Raw genomic sequence first — 10,831 nt, 5'->3', positions numbered from 1 at the left:
TTATACATACTTTTATGTTCCCTAGCCATTGACAATTTAATTGCATTTGCTTGATCATACTTCAATTGAATTAATAATTAATTTATAATCTAAAATCTATTTTTAATTTGATTTTGATGATTGCAATCAAATAATAATGTTTAGGTTCATTAAAATCAAACCTGACACATCCAATCTGCTACGCGTGAAGCCGAGAAAATTTGTGATTTCGGGTGTGTTAATGTTGTTTGAATTTGTATGGCGCTTTCCAGCGGACGATCAATAACCTGGCTTCCAGTGTACGGCCATGCGCATTACGCACCTCTAACAATGAGATGTCAAATTGTCGCCGCAACCAGTAGGGTAGAAGATTCTTCCCATTTATCGGAGACATTTAGAACATCTCAGTCAATCGTACCGACCAGGTGTGCTTTACAACCAGTTCACGGCTATTTGTTGAATGCTGTAGTTCTGCCTATTTTGTGTAAGTAACTTCTAAAGCTACGAAAGGATAGCTACAATTAACTTAAACTTTGGAGGTACTAAGAAATCACTCCGATAGCGCATGTATTGGCAAATCATTGCTGGTAAAACAGTGCCTTCTCCATCCAGTGTAATGTTGTAAATGATTAAAGCTTCTGCGAAAGCTACTGTGTTTAAGCATGCTACCATAAAGCGTGCCATCGTCAGCTTTCTCTCCATCGCGTACTACGGCTCCTTTCGCTCTCGATTCCGGCTCTCGCCAATCGAAGCGATAGTAGGCGTTGGAAAACGTGGACTTATCGGTGTGTTTTTGTATCAAAAATGCAGTAGTATTTCGAGGTGTGTTGGTATTGGGAACCGACGACAGCGACAGGCACCCGAACTGCCCACGAAAGGATGTCTGGAGCTGCCAGGAGTGTGTAGAAGATTTTCATTCTCGTACCGTTCAGTGTCGGAGAAAAACGTTACCCTGTGTGGTTGTCACTTGCGTGCTGTACTAGAGCCGTTCTCTCCTGTTTGCCTGTGGGTTTTATTTTAGGTGTGGAAATCCGTCGTGAAAAGCAGTGTTCCGTGTAGTGAAAATTCTATCCCCGGTGTTCAATCGACAACCGTTGTCCGCGGACGGTGTGAATCACAGTTACGAAGAGCAAATAGCGATAAGGTTCTGCATCTGTCGCGTCGTTCCGAGCAGGGGTTGAATAAAGAACACCCTGTCCCAAGCGAAGGTAGGTGTGCGCTAGTGTGGGTGTGTTAATGTGCGTCGGTGTGTGCGCGCGACCAACAACCCCGAGTCGATACCCATGTGACCATGTGAAAAGTTCGTTACGAAAATCTTGTCCATTCCTTGCAAAATTCCTTGCAGCAAAGCAATATTTCTTTTCTTTTTCGCCTCATTTGCTCCACCTAGTCGCATTACATTTTCCATTCTCACATGACACATTTCCTGTACCACCATTCGTGGGCCACTAGTGGAGTAATTTTTCATTCAAATTTCCATTGAAAAACCTCCCATTCAAAAGCGTTCACAGTGCCTTCCCGACGCTTACACGCACGCTCGCTTTCACCGTGTAACGCCAGGCTCGTTTCTCGACTCCGTCTCTGTTGCGTGACGCGTCCCCCAAACCCTGTCTAGTTCCCCACGCCGGGATCCCTAGCTCGTTCTCTTTCGCTCATTCACATACCTTTTCATTCGGGCTCATTAGTAGACTTTCAGGGCGAAAACTTTGCGCCCTTCTCGCGCCATTGCTGCAAAGCTAACCGTTGATGACCTGATTTTTTCCAACCCGAAGCTCTCCCGGTGCGGCCATTGGAAGGGGCTCGAGTTTGCTCCTGGATTGGGAATTAGTTCGACATGGCTACTGGAAAAGGTTCATTGTAAAAAAGGAATCTGCTTCTTTTTATCAACAACATAATGTTAAACCTTTTTCAACCAACCAAGTACTGGGCGAATGCAGTGATTCTTGTTTTTCGCGTTGAGATATGCAAGTTATTGATTTTCTATTTGGAACCGGAACCGTCAATAGAGCAACCCCACAGGTTGAACGGCGATTGATCGGGAGCAGTACCAGATATTTCGAGAATTCACGTTATCCTTAATTCTACGGTACGAGCTGTTCCTGTACACAGTCTACGTAATGCTCCTTTCGCGTCAATCTCCCGCTCTCTTGCTCCTGATTTCTCGTGTCCGTTCGATTCTGCCTACATTTCCGTTTTGCTTCCTCCGCTCTGCTCTCTTAGGCCGGCGATCCAAATCACAAGCTCTCACGATGTTTGCATTGGGGAAAATGGGATTATATGCTGCCGGAAAAAAGCTAGCATTCGTAGCTCTCCCACGGCATGGTTCTATTTGAGTTTAATCCGCTGAAAGAGCACCCGGCGCTATCGTGCACTATCGGGAACAGGGAACGATGATGAGACCGGTTTTCCAGCCCACCGGGAATCGTTGGGCACATAAAATAGCGACGACAAGTGTGCTAACTTGATCATGTACATATCCTGACCGAAACGTGCACAGCCAACGCTCGCAGGCGCGTCTGTATCTTCCAGCGCGTTGGCCAGCTCACGTGCGAAGCAAAACGCCGATACTTACGTAATACTACGCTTCGCAGGAAAGCTTCTCGCAAAAGGACGAACCCGTTACAAGCGTTGGCTTTCGGATGGCATCCATTTATGTTTTTTTATTCTTTGCTGAAAGAATATTCCGTCACTCGAGCGTGTGTCCAAATGGTCTGATGTTAATGTAAACCGGTTTCTTATAGTGAAAAATCATCGTTCCGGATGTATGATTTAATTTGACCCTAAGGATGCCCTACGAATGAGCTACCGGCTAGCTGGCTTGTATTTCACCATTAATTCGTGGGCCCTGATTCCCTTTTGTCTCGGTCCGTTAGCGTGTGGCGTCATAAAGCAAATCAAAAAGCTTTCACGAGGACATCCTTTGGCGTCGTGGTAAAAAAGTGTCTCAAACGTGTTGTTAATAGATCAAAATAACATCGTCTACTCTGATTTATTCTTCATCAACTTTATTAAGTTTCCATAAAACATTGCTGATTGATGCTGAAATGGAAACAATGTTGGTTAGCTTAATTCACACCTTTTGGTTGTGGACATTATTTGCGGTGGTAAATAAGATGTTATAACCCAGCAAAGCACCAACATTCCTCGAAGTTCATGGAAGAGAAATAACGAAATGTTTTCACCACAATACAAATTGAGCCAATCTGTGCACAAGCATTTACAAGGGGAAAATATTTTTATAAATAACATCATTCTGAAAAGCGGATGATTTGCATTCGTCAGATGATGGAATTTCATTGAAATTTACGGACAGCAAATGTTTCGCATTCCATTTATTGCCCCTAAATATTATGGCCCATGGGTAGGTTCAGAGAATCAACTATTATGATGTGGTTTGGTTGCAGAAATTAACCGAAGCAGCATGATGTGTTGTTGCACAAGTATTGCTGTTGAAGCGAATTTATATATGCTTCAACAACTGGACCAATATGATATATTTTATTTCTATGATATGGTGTGGTCCTGTAAAATCAATTTTCTGTTATAAACGTTAGCATCCGGTTTTCGACACGCCCTCGTTGAAACACACCGTTTATTTATCATCATGTCCTGTGTAGCACATTTATCATCCTGTCATATTAACAAAGTGACGTTTAGTGGATTTCTTACAACCCGTTAAACTATGCTAACGACAACATACTGAATTATATATCATCTATCTCTTTTTTCAACGGTGCCCCTACAAAAATCAATCACTGCGATTATCTATATCATGCAAGGCTACAATAAATTGATTTCAGTATTCAGCGAAAGAACTTTACGCTCTTGCTGAAAAATAATTTGTTGTTCAGATATATGATCAATATTGTACTTTCTATTATTTTTCCTGAAACTAGTAGCAGTAATTGACTACTTTTGCTCGTACGGTTCGATGTGTAAATTACAACTTAAATTGTGAAATATACCTAATAACGTTGGCAAAACCATACGGGATCGAAAATCAAACGCCAACCGCAATAAAATCACAATTTATGGTTGGCATCTTGAAACGAAACCGCAAGCGATAAACTAACCCGCTCCAGAGGCTTACGAACGGACAAAAAAAAACTTTTGCTGTTGGCTTAGCTGCCAAACCGGTGAGAGCTGAAACCCAGTGGTGAAATGACGATAAAAAGGACATTCCTCCCCGCATGCATTGGCGAGTCGGGCAATCTTATGTTCATGCCTCTGGCAAACGGTACAGGAGAATCGACGCGCCGGTTAGAAAAAGAATGTTATCTAATCGTAGCAATACGATTTGAACTCTTTTTATAAGTCGTGGGGAAAACTAAGCGGCTCAACTAGCATGAATACTGGCTCTGCTCACAATTTGGGAGTAAAATTCCCTAATAATATTTCATGTATTATTTTAATCAATTTATCGTTTAGTGTTGGGAAACTTAAACTGAATTTTAATCATTAGGCTAGGATAAATGAGCCCAATTTATCATAATACCAGCATTTAGCGATGGTGTGGTTGTGATATCATCTTACATAGGAGCTTTGTAACGAGCTATTGCCATTCATCAAAGTCTCCTACCACGCTAAATCAATTATTTGCTATCCATTGTGTAAAATTAAATCCTGAATCAACAATCCAGTTTGCTACGCAGGCAGTGCGTGGGTTTGTAACCTATCTCTTACCTGTTTGCCAATCAATCAAATCGTAGATATGTTATCAAAATTAATTCACGTATCTGAAATTCCACACTCATCTTACGAGAAATCATTGTGCGTTATGCTCCTTTTTTCTCAATCTCAAACAAGCCCCGAAGTTGTGTGCGTGATTGCAAGCTTAAGAAAGGATTTACTTCGGAAAGATGGAATGAAAAAATCAAGAGAGACACATAAAAGTCCTCATGAGGAGCATTCTCCGTAATCGTTTCGATGCCGTTTGTTCCGAATTTTCGTCCTTAGTTACTTTTTCCAGCTGTGCCACTCAAAGGACGTGCCCTAGGTGGTGCTCCCAAGTGGGTCCTGGTGGTGGTTTGGGCTTTCGTATCCCGATGGTGCTTTGAGTCCATTCCAAATCATACAGGCGGTCGATAGCAACAATTTCTATCCCCCGTGGGCGTGTGAATTGTGTCACTCGCCATGCCCGTGGATACGGCAATCGGAAACAATGTGGTTATCCGTGACCTGAAAAGGCTATCCTCCATGCCTTATGCTTCAATTGCATAGACTTCTAGATGTCTTCGAGCCGCGTATGAAACGTGCCGCCTTCACAAACAGCAATTGTCAAGCAATCATTCTCTAAGTGCTCTAAGTGATGTAGTTTAGCGAGTGGAGCGCAAATCGTATAAGAAAAAATAAAATAATTGATGTGTATGTGATGTGTGGGACTTTGACTACCCCCACCGTCTTTATAATATTCATTTTTTTATAAAGAAAATTGATCCAAATGTGTAACATCTGTAGCCACATTGGAATCATCCGGTGATGTTACTAATTGTGAGTAAAATGTAAAGATACATTTATATAAAATGTAATACTGATGGAAGTAAAGTTTGCACCAATTTCCTACCAACTTATAAGCTAAATCAATAAAAACTTTAAATTATGCCATTCCATCAACAAGATGCCTAGACATTCGGATCAATTTCACTAGCTGGTTTTCAAATACGCTTGCTTGAGGGCTTATTATTTGATTCACAAAAGTAAGCTTCTTCGCTCATGTTCGCCGGCCTGTGTTGAGATTTTCCCGTTACGGATGGATGATATTCACGACAAATCACACCTCGCCGTGCCAGGCGCTGCACCTATCGTGCTGGCAAGATAAGCCGTGCTTTGATGTTGCGGATCCACGATAACGAAACGAAACACTGGCGCCGAAAACGGAGTACCCTCGAGGATGAAAGTTTTTTCCTCTTGCCGGATGAGAAATGGTTTGCAGATGGGCCCGACGAAACCGTCCACTGGGAAATAAGGGAACGAAGCTGAACTGCTCGTTCGCGTCACAGCTGCCAGTCATTGGGCGGCGCTCTGTCGAGCTTCTTGCTGGCAGACTTTGCGGCAAACCATAATTGAAAGAGATGCTCGTTCAATGAGGATGAATGCCACCGTTTATTTGACATTGCGTAGGTGGATCGATAACTTCCCACTGAGTGATGAATCGGAGCTCCTGGAGGCGGACACCTGTAGCTTATGACGATTCCGGAAGTTGAACTTTGTTTCAGAAGTATTCTTCGCGGGACTGTGAATAGTTTCATTCAAACGAACTCCAATGCACATAACGGCTCAAGTATCTATCTTTCCTATAGCGATACCTTTTAGGAAAACTGCTCTGTAGTATACAGTATGCTATGTAAAGTTACGCTTCGCGAGGTTGTATTTGAAAAACACGATGTTCACAGTCGACGCCCCAAAGTGTCCAAATCATGATTGTAAGCTGACTTAATCCTCCTGTTCCTAGTAGTATTCCACCGACCGAAGTTGGCTCAACGTTGCCGAAGGTTTCTTTCAAGAAGCATAAATCATGTTGTAATTTCCCAAATGCCGAAATCAGTCCAATAATTGAAATATCGATCCCAATGTCAGGATGCAGAGCTTCTCATTTGTTCCCGTCCACCATGTCGTTAAGTACTGTTGGCAATTTATTGATTTTCAATTTCAGTCAAGAAAGATTTATCCTCTTGCTTCGTTTGTCAGCTGAACGATGTATAACAAATTGGGAAAAAAACATCTATTATGGTTGTTACTTGTTCATTTTTGTACAAGTATGCTACGCCATTATAGCTTGTAATTCGAATATTATTTTTCCTCAAATGCCTCATGTTGTTGTTTTCTCTTCAACAGTACATTTAAGCTTTGAAAAGCTGGATTATTTGCTCAACACAATTAAATGTATTTTCAATCAATAGACACATGCCGAGTGTTGATGAGTTTCAGTTCATTTGTAACCTCGCTGTTCCTTTTTGCACCGTATGCAATTTTAAACGCGGTTTTTGCGGTGTACTACCCAATGGCACAAGGCATTCGTGCTGGGAAACCGTAATAGAAAACAGCGCAATAAAAGAAATCACCCGCCATCGACCGCTGTGCGCTTGGACTATGGCCCGTTGGGACATCCATCATGCTTTGCCAAAGAAATCGCGTTCACCCAGTAAATGGTCGTGACAGTTTGACACTCTGTCTCGAAATAGGAAAAACGCTTTTTGCTGTTGGACAAAGTGAAATGAAGAATGCCAGAGCAAAGCTCAACTCATAGCAAAAAGCCCAATTTTTATTCTGAATATCTAAGCATAGCTTATCTTACTACTATAATCCCAGAAAGTACGATGGCAAAAACTTGTGCATAAATACAAACCCTCGCATGTACTTCTGCTTTAATTTTAGGTTAGTTGTTTCCTAGCTTCCAATCATTCAATTTTCAACCTTTTGTGGCACCTTTAAAGCTCTCAACACGCCTGGCGAGTAAGAGTACTCCAAAAAGCTTTATAGCCCCTAAGAGCCCACACGTATGAAAGGCATCTCAAGATGTTGGGTTGAAAAAATATTTCCAACGAATACGCTTAAGAGGGCTTTTTACGGCGTACGTACAGCGGTCACACACATTCGGGCAGCAAAACGCCGTAAGCCATCTCTGCGCACCTGCCATGAAATATTTAGCAAGGTGGCACTAGTTGTAACACAATATAGCCGTTACGTGAGATTTTTACATGAGCTGAACTTTATACATTTCATATCACGCATTGTTTGGTAACACTTGTGCAATCAATGGAATGAGCAGGGAACATATAATTAAAATCTTTTACCATTCGATGCCAAATGAGCTAACTTATTCAAGAATGTATGCAAGCATTGATTTCACAGCCATCACCGTTTCTTCTTAATAAATCTCTGCGCCAGCGCTCCGTTACTTGGAATCCGAGTAGGAAGGTCACTGCGGTCATCATATTACGCGAGCTCATCCGCTTCCACTAATGGGAGCTTTGTCATTTCCGGGCACAGCATTTCCGATGACAACCAGCACGACTTCCGGAGCCGCCTGCCCGTAAATCCTAAGCAAAGCTTTGCGAACGCCTCGGTTCAGGGAGGCTAATGAATTTTTCATTACCAACCTCACACGACTGCCGGCGGGTATGTGGGGTTCACGTTGAGTTTGAGCCGAAACGCTGTTACAAGGATCGAATCGAAAAAGTGCCGCAAACAGCGAGGAGCCGGGCAGACAGTTTTGAAATGAGAAACTTTTTAACAGCAAAGAAAATAAACCCAAAGGCAAAAACACACTCTCACGCGCTGTCAGGATCTGTCGAGAACTTTCGGAATCTCACGGCAGGATACGGCTCATACTTTGTGACGTTCAAGTGTTACTCAGAGGATGTTATCCACTTCAACCTTTATCCTTCATTCTCGTTGCTTTCCATGTCACATCTTGTGTCAAAACCAACCGATCAAGTGTGGAGGAAAAATTCTTCGATACCTTACATGATTTACAAGACATTTACTGGTGAAATCAAATCTTCGCCGCTCGGATTCATATCACATGATGTATTCTGGAAGGCAATTTTCACTGTGGCAAATCATTAATAGACGTGCTTTCATCTTCGTTTCAGACTCAAAATCTCCCCGCTGTGAATTCGCCCTTGTGGAGAAAGAAATCTCAGCTATTCGAGCGCAGAGTTAGCTGGTGAGCTACACGGTAAGTGGATATTCTTCTGTGCGACGATATATACCCTGTATTCACCTACCGCCTATCCTCATTGACATAAATGCATAATTTTACGTATTTTATCTCTCTCTCTCTCTCTCCTTGCCTCGCGCTCTCGTCGGGATGGGGTTTTTCGCCATTTCGCATCGACATTGACCGTTCATCCAATAGCGTGCATCAGTAGAACTTTCGCCATCCCACGTCAGCCCAAACCACTCGCAAAGCTTGACTGCAAGCTTGTCGGCGTATTTAAAGCAATCATCGTCAGCATCGAGTCGGTTAGAGCCGTGCGAAAAGCAAACTCACGAAACCATAACAAAGTAATAAACACACAAACGCACACCCCGGAAGTCCACTAAGCCGCAACTCGGGTGCGTAGCGTAGTTGCCTTCACTTTCGTTTCGTTCCGTTCAATATTAGCGCCATATCTGACGCTGGGTGCGGGCGAATCTGCGCCCCGCCAAAGGTAATAATTGTTTCCATCGTACACCAATCTCATCCTTCGCTCTCTATCGCTTTCCTTATGCTCGGTGTCCTTCCGCTAGCTCACGTGTGGCGTGTCTCTAGCACCGCTGTGCTTAGATTCCGGTTTAAGTGCAAAGATTTCCGGTTCGCCTGCTTAGTTTCTACCCGTACGCTTGAATCATAGCACTGCTTGCGTGTGACATATCGCAAGCCGGTTAAACGGCATTTGCACGCAGCGTGTCCATCTATGGTTCCCACCAGAGCCAAAACCGTCGTGAGGCACTGGGCGCCTCCATTGATATTTATTTTTATTCCCCCAATTTTTTTCGCTAATTCCTTCCAGTCGGTTTACCGCAATTAGCCATTCCGTCCATGATAACCGTCACTCCGGTTTGCTTCGGGCAATTATTGTGATTACGTTGCTTTTGCCTTCGTCCGGTTTCGACCCACTGGCAGGTTTTCTCAAGCATGTTCAGGATATTGTTTCTTGCTCTTTCTTTCTCTCAAACGCGCCCTGGATCCGTTGCCAGCAACTTTTGCCTTCCGTGCATAGTTCGTCTATTTTATACTTTACCAGCTTGATTGGTTTCGACGGAACAACATCGAAACAACGCTGTGCTACAGTGCTGCGTTGCCTTACGGTTTCCGTTGCCGATTTTCCTTGTCACCACCCTCGAGGTTGCCGTTGCGGTTGCTTTTCGCCAACTTTATTGTTCTATCAACGAGCTGACGAAACCACCGGAACACACGTTACACACATGCTTGCAAATACGGGTGATGATTCAATAAAGAAACTTTTATCAGCACCAAACGGAACGGCAAAGTTTTATCGGACATTTTTCCTTCTGCTGGGGGACAGGCATGAGAGAAGGGCATCACGCGAGGAAAGGATCGCAAATCATAAAATCACTGTCTAAAGAATCTTTGACGAGGTGTGTAAATCAATACTTATCGAACTTTTGAGTTCTTAGCATCCATCTATTCAGCATCCATTAGCTGTCATCTTAAAAAAAAATATTTCATTATGTTGAATGAAACGTTGAAGGTAACTTTTTCAAGTTCAACTTTCGGGAGTATTTTCCAATGATATTTTTCTCAAACCTTAACATCGGCAGCTGGTGTCGAAAAACGGCTCTGACTTTCTGTCACACCAGGAAACTTTACCTCGATCTCTGCATGAATCCAAATGCTTGTCTAATTTCAACTCGCTCGTAATGAGATTTTCCGACTACCGACCCTGCTAAAATATTAACCTTTCTTTCTGTCTAGTAAAACGCGCGGTACACGCTTCCACAGCCTCCCACAGTCGCTTTTGCATAATTATCCCTAGCTTTAGCGGAACCTCCAGTTTTCGAGTTTCCTCCTATCACTGTGTTTATGTGTGTCTGTAATTACCACCACTACTGTCACTACTGATACTCTTCCCAATCGTCCCACCTGTGCCCATGCCAGCAACATTCGACATTAATCCACGTTCTCTTTCCCTCTCTTACCATTTCATTCCAAATCGGGCTCCGGACCGCCGCAGGATCCTCAAGCCGGCACACTGTCTTTCGCAAGTTTCAAGAGTAGCTTCACCAGCAATGTTAATTTCCTGAAGCGCCGGTAAGTACCGACCGTTCGCCGGCGTTCGTCAAATTTGCTTTTCCTTCACGCCATTTCTCTTTACTGTAAACCCTCGACCACCTGGCCAAGATG

Source organism: Anopheles nili, chromosome 2 (genome assembly GCF_943737925.1).
Source record: "Anopheles nili chromosome 2, idAnoNiliSN_F5_01, whole genome shotgun sequence".
Lineage (NCBI taxonomy): Eukaryota > Metazoa > Arthropoda > Insecta > Diptera > Culicidae > Anopheles > Anopheles nili.
The sequence above is the reverse complement of the archived record's forward strand: the minus strand, read 5'-3'. Positions refer to the sequence as shown.